The sequence below is a fragment of the Psammomys obesus genome, unplaced genomic scaffold (genome assembly GCF_907164565.1).
Source record: "Psammomys obesus unplaced genomic scaffold, mPsaObe1.curated_primary_1811, whole genome shotgun sequence".
Taxonomy (NCBI): Eukaryota; Metazoa; Chordata; class Mammalia; order Rodentia; family Muridae; genus Psammomys; species Psammomys obesus.
Genome location: NW_026596234.1, coordinates 1710674 through 1724140, shown reverse-complemented (window position 1 = coordinate 1724140; position 13467 = coordinate 1710674). Strand labels below are relative to the sequence as shown.

General features: G+C 45.1%; 1 protein-coding gene across 1 annotated transcript in view; it reads left to right on the top strand.

Annotated features, from left to right (window-relative positions):
• Osbpl2 (oxysterol binding protein like 2) overlaps window positions 1–13467 on the top strand; it is a 46147-nt gene that overhangs the window by 6007 nt on the left and 26673 nt on the right. The gene's annotated exons all lie outside the window — the stretch shown is intronic.

Here is a 13467-nt window from a genome sequence, read left to right as displayed (position 1 = left end):
CTTCACATATACTGTTGCATATTTGCTCCCCCATAATAATGAATTAGCAAAATAAAAAATACTTCAGGGATAGAGAGGTGGCTCGGTGGTTAAGAGCACTGATTGCCCTTCCAGAGGACCCAGGTTCAACTCCTAGCTCCCATGTGAATGCTCATAAATGCCTATAACTTACACATGGTGTACAGACAAAATACCAATACACATAAATAAATTAAAAAAGTAAATACATCAGTCATAAAAGTTAATAGTTTGGGAGCGAGTTTGATAATGGTTTTGCTTTCCGGGTTCAATCCTGAATTTGTATCTGACGGTCAGATTTTGCCTTTTCAAAATGTTTTGTTAACTCATTTCCACTGTTGGTGTTATAGCATCATAAGAACCTGCAGCCCTTGTTTATAAACGTGATCATGTGGGCTCACTGTGATGTGTCCATTAACTTTGGTGACACTTCCCATTCTTTCTACATTCAGAAAAGAAAGTAGGGGCCGCTTGGTAGAACCTCCAAACATAATACCTTTCACTTGGTGCTTTTCGTCCTTAAAATTCCAGTCTCAGTTTTTGCCCTGTGGTAGGGAACTTGCAGGTACAAGCTCCCAAGACTGTGTGGACTATGTGGCTGCATGGACTGTTGCTGGCTGCTTGTGTGGGTCTCTTTCTTTGCTTGTGTTCTCTTGTCTGTTTTTCTTCCCTTTAGAATACCTGATTAATTTTGAGAAACAGACTCTGAACTCATTGTTGGGTGTGAGTGAGATGTTTACCTGTTGGGTCTGACATTGCCTGACTCTGGCCTGAGTACTGAAGCATTGTGGACCTAGCTATGCTAAGGCATATCAGGTAGGTAGGGTCCCAGGGGCTCTTGGCCAGTGTCCATGTGCAGGAGTTTTCTGGAAGTGCTGAACTGCTGGTTTGGAAAAATACCTGCTAAGAGCCTGCACTGGTGAGTGCTGGAGTTCTTGGTTGGGAGGGGGCAGTTGTGCGTGCAGAACAGGAGGTCTGTGGGGAGGATGTGCCAAGTCTGCTCTGTAACATATTGAGGCAGCTGTATGGAGGGTCACAGTGGAACACCTGGCAGATGAATACAGTCCGGTTAAAGGCAAGCTGTAGAAAGGGCCAGCTGCAACCTGGTGCCTTGTGCTACTTGCTCTTGACAGGAGGTGACAGTGCTTTAAAATTAGGGTAAGTCTCTGGGGCACCCTGAAAAAGGGAAAAAAGAGCACCATTTGTGACAAAAGTATGTATTACAAGTGAGGCCACCTCAAACTGTCAAAGGACTTGGGCCAGATCTCACTTCAAAGGACTTGGGCCAGATCTCACTTCCATGAATGTTCAATTCCAGTTTTGGCCTCTCCCAGTCATGTGTAGCAAAGACAGTACTCTAGATTTAATAGTTATATGCAGCTGGAGGTGTTAGATGGGGGGGGGGGGGGAGCTGGAAGGGCAGAGGGAAGTGGTCTTGGCTCATCATCAGCAAACCTGCAACACTTGTGAGAGCATAGCTTATGGTCCAGTCCCAGACTTATGAGCTCTGGGACTTTCTATTAGTCAGAGCCCCTTTTGGATCAAGATCTTTGATCACTTAATCAATAGCTAAGTCACCTTTCTTCAGAGAAAATAAACACTGATTGAATTTAGCAGCTTTTCCCTTTTCATTCCTCTTTTGTCTTTAGGCAGGAGGGATCGTGGTTTATGGATTCTCTGACCTACGTCTTAACAGCTGTTCACCCTTACCCCATTTCTTATTCTCGGAAAGGATCTTGGGAGTGACCTGGGTAGGTTTGGTTTTATCATGACAAGTTTCTCTATACAGTAAAACCAGTTCAGTTAGGGGGCTGCAGAGTGACACTGAACAAATTGATGAGGCAGGGCCTGGAGAGGAAGCTGGCCAAATAAAATGTCAGAATCATCCAGGAGCAGGCTTGAGTGCCTTGAGGGCACCTCACTCATCAAGGGTCATCCATCTGGTTCTGCAGCAGCTCCCTTTTTCTTGGCTCTCATCAAAGCTGTGATTTTGATCAGCAAATGATCAACAAATTGGTGGTGGTGGTGGGTGTTGGGAAGGAGCAGCAGCTATGTGTAGCAGAGGACTGACCACTTGTCTGAATCTGCTGTTGTCTCAGTGGCAGAAACAAGCTGTGGGGACACCCATCCACAACTTTTCCACCCACTCCTTTGAGCAGCTTTTGAACAGTTCTCTTCTGTTGCAGCATAATGATGACTAAAACAAACATTTTTGTACAAAAGCATTGGGCTCATCCTGTGTGTACTTGAAATACATTGTGCTGGATTATGAGATAATGTTCTTGAAGTGTTTGGTGTGTTTTTGGTGCTTGCTTTGATACTAAATGTGATCTAGTGAAGGAAAAAATCTGTCATGAATAATGGGCTCCAAGCTTCCCTTAGAGGTGACACAGCCCTCCCCCTCAAGTGGCTGTTGTTAAGGGACCCTGCTAAGCACCTTCTTGGCCTGCAATTGAGGGCTACCCTGCTGGTGTGGAGAATGGAAACAGCAGGCGATTAATGCTGTTGCTTTCCTTGCCTTTCTCTTGGCCTAGACACTTCCCATTTCCGGCATGAATTCCTAATAAACTTAGAATCCTCTGCACAAAACTTGCTCAGCAGGTGTACACTAACAAGAGTTGCTCTTGCTGCTTGTTGAATGAGGGAGACTGGAGGCTGAAGTCGCTCTTCACGTACAGAGCTCAAGTGTGGTTAGGTTTTGCTTTGGGATAGATTGTGTAGCTCCAGGCAGAAGCTGCAAGTCTTGGGAACCTAAAGCAAGCTGAGGCTCTATGACATCTAAGGAAGGTAAAGCCCATTTGCTTGCCTGCAATGACACCTCATGTACAGCTGGAGTTAACTGTTTTTGGAGAAAAGATTGGGAGCCAGTGTTAAGTAAAGGTCACTTCTGAGTCCTTCCCCAAGACTTCCTGTGCTTAAAGCAAACATTGCATGACCCATGCACTCTCGCCATGATGACTGTAGGCAAGGCCAAAGCCGGCCAGCCACTCTCACTTCTTTTCTTAAAAAAGCTTTTGTTGTGAAAGAGTAGGGGTTGTTTTTGTGATTCTAAATTTACACAGAATTTATGGAAATAGCCAATGCACTTCTACCATGACAGGGCTCTTCAGACATGATCTTTCATCAGTGTTAGCAAAGAGCATTGTCCAGTGACTGTGTGAACTGAGAACTGAGAGTGAAGAGACAGGCATGGTCAGTCTCTTGTTCTCTGTCTCATCCTGCTGGGTGGCTTGATCTTTGGGAACTGGCTGTGTTGTTTGAGCTGAGCTAGGCTATGCTCCTCCTGCCCCAGCACAGGCCTGGATTTACGCGGCTGGAAAGTCTCCTGCTTCATTTCCTCCTACCCTTTGGGAGCTGTTAAGCATTATAGGACCAATGAATGGGTGATGGTTTAGCCTGTGAGTCCCTTGGGCCATGCTGCCTCACCAGGCTTTTTACAGTACTTAGTGCATGGAATCACGTTGAGCACTCCTTCCTCCCTCACACCTCTGCATTTCTTGTGGCATGATAGCTTGCTTGCTGGTGTTGCAAGATGACACCCAAGTGACTGATGAAGACAGATGCTGAAGAGAAGGTGACCAAGAAGGCAACAGAGCTAAGAAGCATTGTCTACTGAAAATAGCCTTGTTGCAGGGGAGAGGAATGAGGCCCCTCACTAGGCCTGACCATTCTGACCCAAGGTCTGGAGGTTCCAAGGAGATGCTGGGGAAAGGGCAGGGAATGGGAGCCTGGGCTCCAACTGCCTCTAGTCTGTTCAGAGGGCGTAGCCATGTATTCAGGTGTTGATGTAGTCATGTGTTCAGATTGTGGAGCCAACTCTGTGACTTAGCTTCCTCATCCTCCACCTCAGTCTAGGAGAGTTGTCTTTAATTCCTGCAGTGCTATTTTTACCATTGTAGAATATGTTCTCTTCCCAACATTTCTGAGTACTCTTCTTTCATGTCATGCTCTGGCGTGTGTTTGGGGTTTGACAGGCCCACCTGGATACACAGTCAGATAGTTCCTGCTAGGTCAGGCCAAGAAGGTGCTAGGCATGTTGAGGAAGGGTAGGCTCTCTTGAGGATATGGTGGTGCCCTTGGCTGGGCCCAGTCAGTTCTGTTATTCCCTATCCTTTGCATGAGTTTATCTGTTCACTTTGACAGTAAATGCTGTGACTTTGGTGGCCTTACGATGAAAGGGGCTTTCATGATGCCCATGGCTGCCGTCTCTCTAGACTTCATTGTCCCTATCTACACTTGAGTGAGAGTGGAATTGTACATTTGGCATTAGCTTAGGCACTGGAGAGACTTCACTGAGGACTCCTCTGTGATGCTGCTCTGTGATCTCTTGGGAGAGCAAGTCTTCCAGTAACAACTATGAGCTTCCTGTCTGGTCAAGCAAGGGTTTGGGGGATTGGAGACTAATGTTTTCCTGCAAAAACTAACTGGAGGGTTTCTCTGTTTAGCTCTGGCTAACCTGGAACTCACTCTGTAGACCAGGCTGGCCTCAAACTCACAGAGATCCACCTGCCTCTGCCTCTGCCTCTGAATTGCTAGGATTAAAGGTGTGTGCCACTGCTGCCTAGCTACAAATGTTTCTTGGCGGGGGTGGGGTGGGGGGGTGGGGGGGCCTGTTTTTTGAGACAGTGTTTCTTTGTGTAGCCCTTGCTATCGGTGGACTCACTCTTTAGACCAAGCTGGCCTCAAAGTCTCAGAGATGGCTTGCCTCTGCCTCCCTGAGTGCTAGGATTACAGGTGTGTGCCACAGCACTTAGCTACATTTTTTTTTTTTAAGGTAGGGTCTCCAGTACCCAGGCTAGCCTTGAACTCCTGATCCTCCTGTCTCCACCTCCCATATGCTAGGATTACAGGTATGTGAGGAAAAAGTGCCTTTAAAAATGTTGGTATTACTCATGCAGGCTGTGCTTTGTAGAGATCCTGCTAGCTTGCCCCACCTGTTTTAACAGCAACAGTTTCCCATGATTAGGTTTTTCAGAAGCTGATAATGGTGTTCCCCTGGTTGTTCCAATGACTCATTGTTCAAACTTGTAGATATCTTCCCTCCCTCCTTTTCCCCTGCCTTCCTCCTTCCCTTCTTCTCCTTCTTTCCTGTTTGTTTGAGACAGCTCTCATTGTGTAGACCAGGCTGTCCTGGAACTCCAGATCCACTTGCCCCAGGGTCCTATGTTCTGAGATATGTACCATCGTGATCCATAAATAACCTAAAGATACTTGGAAGTAATGGGACATTCTGGGCCTGGATCAGGTCCGCATACCTTCAAAAGAGCCTGGTAGGGGGTCTTTTTAAAGGTGTTGTGTATTTATTGGGTAGCAGAACAATTGTTGAGTGTCCTAGGTTGGGGAGGATGATGGCATGCTTAGGGGCCAGATGAAAAGAGAACCCTGCCCCAAGTCTGGAGTTATTTGTGGAGAAGGTGGAAAGCCAAAATGAAGCACAGCTAGAACTAATTTCCTGGGTTTTCTCTAGATTTCAGAAAGGGAGATATCTGACCATACCAGCAGAGTCTTCCTGAAGCAGTCTTCACGGGCAGATTCTGAGAGCAGGAGAACCTGTAGTTTCATTGCCCAGGAGTAAAGTCTGTCTTTCCATCTGCTTTGTGTGTAGTCTCAGCTTGGGCAGAGAGCTGTGTCAACACAAAACCCAGGTCTTATGCCAGTGATTCTCCACAGTAAGATCACTGGTTGCCACGCCTGTTGACTGAGTCCCAACCCAGGTGCTGGAAGCAAGAAGCAGTGCCACAGTTGTCCTCTGACCTCTACATGTACCTGTGTACACATACCCCCCCCCCACGCTCCTACATACACACAGGATCAAAAAGGAAAGTGCAGCCTCACCTCAGAGGGAAGAAGAGAGTCTAAGCTGAATGTGAGTCAGCTTGGCCTGAGAATAAGGATTCAGTTTGTCCCAAGTGAAATGTCCCAGTATGGAAGCAGTGCCATGAACTTTGTAGTTGCAGAACAAAGGACAGACAGATCCAGGCATTTACTGATGCACTGGGGGGACATGAGGCAGGCGGCGCAACAAAGCTTGGAAGGTTCTGCTGTAGGTTGTAGACATGGGGTTGTCTGATGACGCTCTTGGCTTTTGGTTGATGGGAGCCAGCAGTCTGCTAAGAATACATTCCAGAGGTCTTACCTGATAGTCAAAGGGATGTTAGGTCAAGCAATAAGGTGTGAAAGGAGAGGCTCTTGAAGGGGAGAAGCAGTGACCCAGGACAGTGTGGCTCTGGATTTGCAACACTCCATCTCTCCATAATGGGATGTTCTGTTAATGTTTTCTGTATGTTACATTGACACTGAGACCCATGTTCTGGGCCAGAGGTGGGACAGACTTACAGAAGGTCTGAAGACCAACCAAATAGGTGCTGTTCCACCCATCCCGTGGGGCATCTGTGGAGTGCTGGGCACATAGGTGCCTCAGTGGTCTGCAGCTTCATTTTCCTGTAGATCTCATGTCAGTTGTAGAAGTGCATCAGGAGAATTCCTTGAGAACACTGTTGTGGTTGGCTTTGCCAGCAGGACTTGCCCCATCTCTGTCTGAGGCCCGGCTTCTGGAGGCTTACATCTGCTGAAAAACTAGTGAAATGGTTTGGCTGACAGAGAACAGCAATCTTTGCAGGCCCTTGAATACCTTCTGTCTCCTCCAGGGCAACCTTTAGCCATTCTGGGAGTTGGACACTAATGGTTTCACTTATAGTTTTCAGACATCCTGAGGATGAGTGGGAAGATTGGGCCCATGACCTTATGGGAAAGGCCACCCAAGATGGTTTTTGTTTGTTTGTTTTTTGAGAGAGGGTTTCGCTGTGTAGTCTTGGCTGTCCTAGATTTGTTTTACATATCAGGCTAGCCTCGAACTCACAGAGATATGCCAACCTCTGTCTCAAAGAGTGCTGGGATTACAGCAGGCGATACCGCACCTGGCCTAAGATGGGTGGGTTCTTGATCACAGTTGGACATCAGGCTACATATGGCAGGGACATAGTATCCCACTAGCCAGCAAGTTTGTCTGGCTTCACATTTTATGCCCTCATTGCAATGACTTTCTGTAATTTACTTTTAACATTAGGAATTTTGCTTTAGATAAGAAAGCATGTAAAAAAGAGCAGACCAGCTTTAGCATGCTTTTCATCATGGAGATATTATAAACACAGTAGGAAACTAGAACAAGGGTCTCCTGTTTACCTGTGTCCAGCCCCAACATTCACCATCCAGGCCTGTCATATGTGCCATCAGTTCTCCCTGATTCTTTTGAAGAGACACTTGGCAGGCTGCTATCTGATCCACATTCATGTGGACTATGAGACCTCTTGAAAACGTTGTCCATCTTATACATGAGCTGATCCTTACACTGCCAGATGTCCAGTTATCTCACCAGCATCACTGAGGTCCTGGTCTGTGTACAACCTTGTTTGAATTTGGCTTCAGGCATGGCATTACTGTCTTTTTATTTTAAAAAAGTTATTTTATGTGTATGTGCCTGAATATACGTACATGTACCACATGCATGCAGGAGCCTGCAGGGGTCAGAAGAGGTATGGTGTACCTTGGAATTGGAATTATAGACAGTTATGAACCACCATGCCAGTGCCAAGAACAGAACCCTGATTCTCTGCAAGAGCAGTAGGTGCTAGTAACTGCTGAGCCATCTCTCTAGTCCCCCATTGCTATTATTTTGTTTTGTTTTTTGAGACAGGGTCCCTCTGTAGTCTGGCTGTCTTAGAACTCATTATGTAGACTAGGCTGCCCTTCAACTCATAGAGATCTCTTCCTGCCTCTGCCTTCCAAGTGCTGGAATTAAAGGCATGCCATTTGTGTCTTTTTGTTTTTTTTCGAGACAGGTTTCTGGACTGACTTTGTAGACCAGGCTAGCCTCAAACTCAAGAGATCTGCCTGCCCTTGCCTTCTGAGTGAGATAATAGGAATGTACAACTACCTCTTGGTAGCTGTTTGTGTCTCTTTAAACACACACACACACACACACACACACACACACACACACACACACTTATTTATTTAATTTTATGTATGTATGTGAATGCTCTATCTGCATGTACACCTCCATGCCAGAAGGGGGCATCAGATCCCAGTATAGATTCTTGTAAGCCACCATGTGGTTGCTGGGAATTGAACTCAGTATCTCTGGAAAAGCAGACAGTGACCAGTGAGCCATATCTCCAGTGCCCTTCCCCAAACCCCCTCCCCAGTTGTGTCTTTTTCTTCCCAAAGATTTATTTATTCATTTATTTAGTGTGTGAGTACACTATCTGCATGTGTACCTGCATGTATGCCAGGAGAGGGCATCAGGGCATTATGGATGGTTGAGCCACCATGTGGTTGCTGGGAACTGAACTCAACCTCTGGAAGAACTGACAGTGCTTTTAACCATTGAGCCACCTCTCCAGCCCCCCCAGTTGTGTCTTTTTAAAGATAGCTTTTTCCAAAAGTACGAGGGATTGAGCTCAGGTTTTATAAATGCTAGGCAACTAATTGTTCTACCAACCAAACCATTCCCCTTAGCCCCTCAAGATAGCTTTTTTACTTATTTGTTTGTTTGTGGTTTTATTTTGAGAAAAGTCTCATGTAGTTCAGGGTGTTCTCCAACTTGCTTTACAGTCAGGATAATATTGATTTCCTAATCCTCCTGCTTGCATCTCCTGAGTTCTAGGATTATAGGTATATGCCACCACAACAGGCTTCAAGGTGCTTTTGAAGGGGGTGATTTATAGGTAATAAAATGCACACATTTTAAATACAAGGTTAAGATGAGGCTTACACAGCTCATCATGTACCTTCCTGTGTTATGTCACGTACCACCACAGAACCACTGCCCGGCTGGGGTAATGCCTGTTCTCTTCCACTCTTCATTTTCTTTCCCTTGTGACTTGTTTACTGGAGAAGCTGTCTCTGGCCTGGAAGGTGCCAGAGTCTGCGTGTTGCTGTTTCGTCTCCCACAGTGTCTAGCACAGTCCTTTTGAGTATTTAAGTTGGTAGATCAAGCCAGATGCTGAGCTGCATTTTGGCATGATTTTCTCAGCAGGATGGCATTAGTTGGCCATGTGGTTTTTCCCCAGAATGCACAGGCACTGCGCTACTGCTTTGATAGTCACATTTGATCTTAGCTGAGGGCTAAGAAGCAGTTTTGCCCTTTTGTTGTTTGTTTTGAGACAGGGTCTCGTCCATCCTGGCCTCACCATGTAGCTGAGGATGACCTTGAACTCTTGATACTCCATCTTTAGAGTGCTGAGATTATAGGGTTTATGTGATACTGTGCATCAAGCCCAGGGTTTCTCTGCATGCAAGAAAAACACTTTATCAGTTGAGCCACATCCTCAGCCCTTCTTTCTTTGTTTCCAAGATAAGTCATTTGCTACTGGTAACCAGTCAACTCTTTGTTAGTTAGGAAACTTGGGCTATCAGTGTGTTTGGTAGCTCTGTTCTTTGCAGTTCATCAATATCCAGGTTGTCTTATTTTTGCTGTGGGAGTTTTTGATTTGGCCTCTTGGCTTTGTCCATTCTGTGCTATTATAGCGATGCTTCAGAATAGGGAGTTTATGGTGAACAGAAACACATTGGCTCTCAATTTTGGATGCCGGAAAATGCAATAAATGTACCAGTGTCTGGTGAGGTTTTTCCTGTTTCATCACTGTTGAAGATAGACTGTGTAAGGGGGCAGAAAAAAAATAAAAAAAAAGAGAGACAGTGCACTCAAGAACAAGTGTATCTGTGTAGGTGGGAGCTGACCCAGCTGTCACTGGGAACCCATGCCTTCCAGGATGGCATTGATTATTTATTTGTTCAACAGGGCAGGCCTTTGGTCCAGTCACTTTGTAGAGGGACAGACATAGCACATTGGTGTCCATTTGGCTACCTTACTACCTGTAGGACAGAATGGTGCCTAACCTGGCTTTAGCTATTTATCTTCTTGCAGCTGCAGATGGTCGAGGGCCAGCTCAGCACTGTTAAGCTTAAGAAGGAAGCAACACATCCCTTGTTTTGCAAGGGACCACAGCCCATGCAGTGAACTGTGGCTGCTCTTGGGGTTGCTTCACAGGTGTCTGGTTCCTAACTAAGTTACATAGCTCATTGGAAAGGGAAGAAAAGAAACAGAAGTACTCGAAGCTTGGGAAGGGGGTTGGTGTCTGTGGGTTGATGATTAGAACCTTATAAGTATGCAAAGCTTCAGAGATTGGGCAAGTGTTGTCTCTAGTACTATTTGCCACTCCAAGGGCAGGGGGCATATTTCCCACCTGGGACTTTCCTTGGCCCTCAGGCCTCAGAAGCAACTGCCTAGAGACTTTGTGACACTCTGCTTATTTTCAGAAAAAAAATCAAACCTTTTGAAACAGTTTGAAGGTTTTTGTTGTTGTTTTGCTTTTAGACAAGATTTTACCATGTATCTCTGGCTGGCCTGGAACTCACAGAGATCCTCTTGCCTCTGCCTCAAAAATGCTGGCATGCATGCATGCTTGGCTACAGGTTGAATTTTTTATTTTCTTTTATGTGCATTGGTGTTTTGCCTGCATGTATGTCTGTGTGAGGGTGTCGGGTCTCCTGGAAGTGGCTTTACAGACAGTTGTGAACCACCATGTAGGTGGTAGGAATTGAACCTGGGTCCCGTGGAAGAGCAGTTAGTGCACTTAACCACTGAGTCATCTCTCCAGCCCTTAGAGGTTGAAATTTTAAATACTGTTCTTGGACTGGTCATGGTGGCACCCTTTATCTCAACACTCCAGAGGCAGAGGCTGGTAGATCTCTGTGAGTCTAGGGCCCAGCCAGGGCTACATAGGGAGACCCTGTCCCAACAAAACAAAAGTGTTCTTCTCAACAGGAGAAAGTATTGTATAGGAGTTCTAAAATGCTAACCTAAAGTAATTTTGAGAAAATTGAAGCTTCTTCCGGTTATGTGATAGAACTGAGTTACACAGTTGTCTTGATACTGTGGCTTGGAACACTGGGGTCTACGCTAGGGATGCACCTCACAGTGAGATGTTTGCCTAAGTGTGCATGAGGCTGTAAGTTCCATCGCCACCGCCACAAAGGAAAGGAACAGTTGGCTTGAGGTAGATGAGAGGCAAATATTTTGACACAGTCTTCACCTGTTTGTTATCCTGGCTTCTCCTGACTCACGGTGTGCAGAGCCCCACCCGCATGTGACTGCCTGTTGAAGCTACTCCAACTGCCCACATGTCTTCCTAAATTATGTTTTATCATTTTCCTGTACAACTATAAAGGATTATTTTAAAATAAGACTCTTAAAATAATGATCACTTATTGATGCATTAGTCATTGGTTGTTATTAAACTTTTTCTTTTTATACTATTTACTAAAGATCAAACCTAGTACCTTGTACATGCTAGGCAAGTGCTGCTCTACTGAGCTGTACTTTCCAGCTCTCTTTCACCTTTTCTCTTACATTTTGTGTGTGGGTGAGTGCTACAGCACACGTAGATAACTCAGAAGATAACTTGTAGGAGTCATTCCTCTCCATGTGGGCGCCAGGAGTTAAGTTCAGCTTAAGCTTGGTGACAAGCACCCTTACCTGCTGAGCTACCTCAGAGGCCTTCTTTTTACCATTTTTTAAATTTTATTTTATTATTCACTTTGTATCCCCCATAAGCCTCTCCCTCCTCCCCTCCCAGTCCCACCCTCCCTCCCCTTTCTCCCTCCCTCCCCTTTCTTCACACATGCCCCTCCCCAAGTCCTGATAAGGGAGGTCTTCCTCTCCCTTATCCTTCCTCTCCCTTCCTCTCCTTCCTTCTGATCTTAGTCTATCAGATCACATCAGGAGTGGCTGCATTGTCATCTTCTGTGGCCTGGTAAGGCTGCTCCCCCCTCACCCATACCACTCCTAGGCATATATCCAAAAGAGGCTCAAGTACACAATAAGGACATTTGCTCAACCATGTTTGTAGCAACTTTATTTGTAATAGCTAGAAGCTGGAAACAGCCCAGGTGCCCCTCAATTGGATGCAGAAATTGTGGTACATGTACACAATGGAGTATTACTTTGCAATGAAAAATAAGGAAATCATGAAATTTGCAGGTAAATGGTGGGACCTGGAAAGGATCATCTTGAGTGAGCTGTCCCAGAAGCAGAAAGACACACATGGTATACACTCACTCATATAGACATATAAGATAAATCTACTAAAATCTGTACATCTAAAGAAACTAATTAAGAGAGAAGACCCTGACTAAAATGCTCAATCCCCATCCCAGAAGGCAAAGAGGATGGACATCAGAAGAAGAAGAAAACAGGAAACAACCTAGAAATCTGCCACAGAGGGCCTCTGAAAGGCTCTGCCCTGCAGACTATCAAAGCAGATGCTGAAACTTATGGCCAACTGTTGGGCAGAGTGCATGGAATCTTATGTAAGATGTGGGAAATAGTAAGATCTGGAGAGGACAGGAACCCCACAAGGAGAGCAACAGAACCAGAAAATTTGAACACAGGAGTCTTCCCAGAGACTCATGCTCCAACCAAGGACTAGTTGTGGAGATAACCTAGAACCCCTGCATAGATGTAGCCCATGCCAGTTTAGTGTCCACGTGGGTTCCATAGTAATGGGAAGAGGGACTGTCTCTGACATAATCTGATTGGCCTGTTCTTTTTACTTTTTAATCATGAGACAGAATCTCACTAAATTTTTTAAGCTGGCCTGGAAGTTTTCTTTTATTTTTGGGGAGCTGGATCTTAATTCTTGTTCTGTTTTTAAGTGTGTGTGTACTATATTACTATACTAGTGTGAATATAATGTATTTTCCTGTGTATAGATACACATGTGCATGTACATGTGTGTGCATGAATGTGGAGTCTAGAGATTGATGGCAGGGATCTTCCTCAGTTCCTCTTCCACCTTATTCTTTGAGATAGGGTCTCTTATCAAACTCAGAACTTGCTGGTCAGCTTACTCCATGGTTCCCACCTTTGAAGCTGCAATTACAGGCATTCTGCCTTGACGTGTTTACATAGTGGGTTCTGGGTATCTGGACTCCAGTCTGCTTCCTTATGTGCTAACCACTTAGCAATCTCTCTGGTTCCAAGCCTTGAACTCTTTTTTTTTCCCATTTATTTTGTGTTCTGTTTGCTTATTTATTTACTTATTTCTTTACCATGTGTGGGGGTGGTAGGGATGTGTAAGGCAGAGAACAGACTGCAGGAGTCAGTTTTTTTCCACTGTATCAGTACAGAGCCATCTGATTGGCCATTATAAGTTGAATTTTTAATCCGCCTGCTCAGTTTCCTCTAGGATGACAGGTATGTGCCACTAGGCCTAATGTAAAGGCTGTCTTTACACTATGTTTGCATCCTTTAATTCCTGCTGCTTGAAGAGTGTATGTTATATTCATTTTTTTTTCTTTACTTAGACATGAAGAGATCAATTTCTTTTTTCTTTCTTTCTTTCTTTCTTTCTTTCTTTCTTTCTTTCTTTCTTTCTTTCTTTCTTT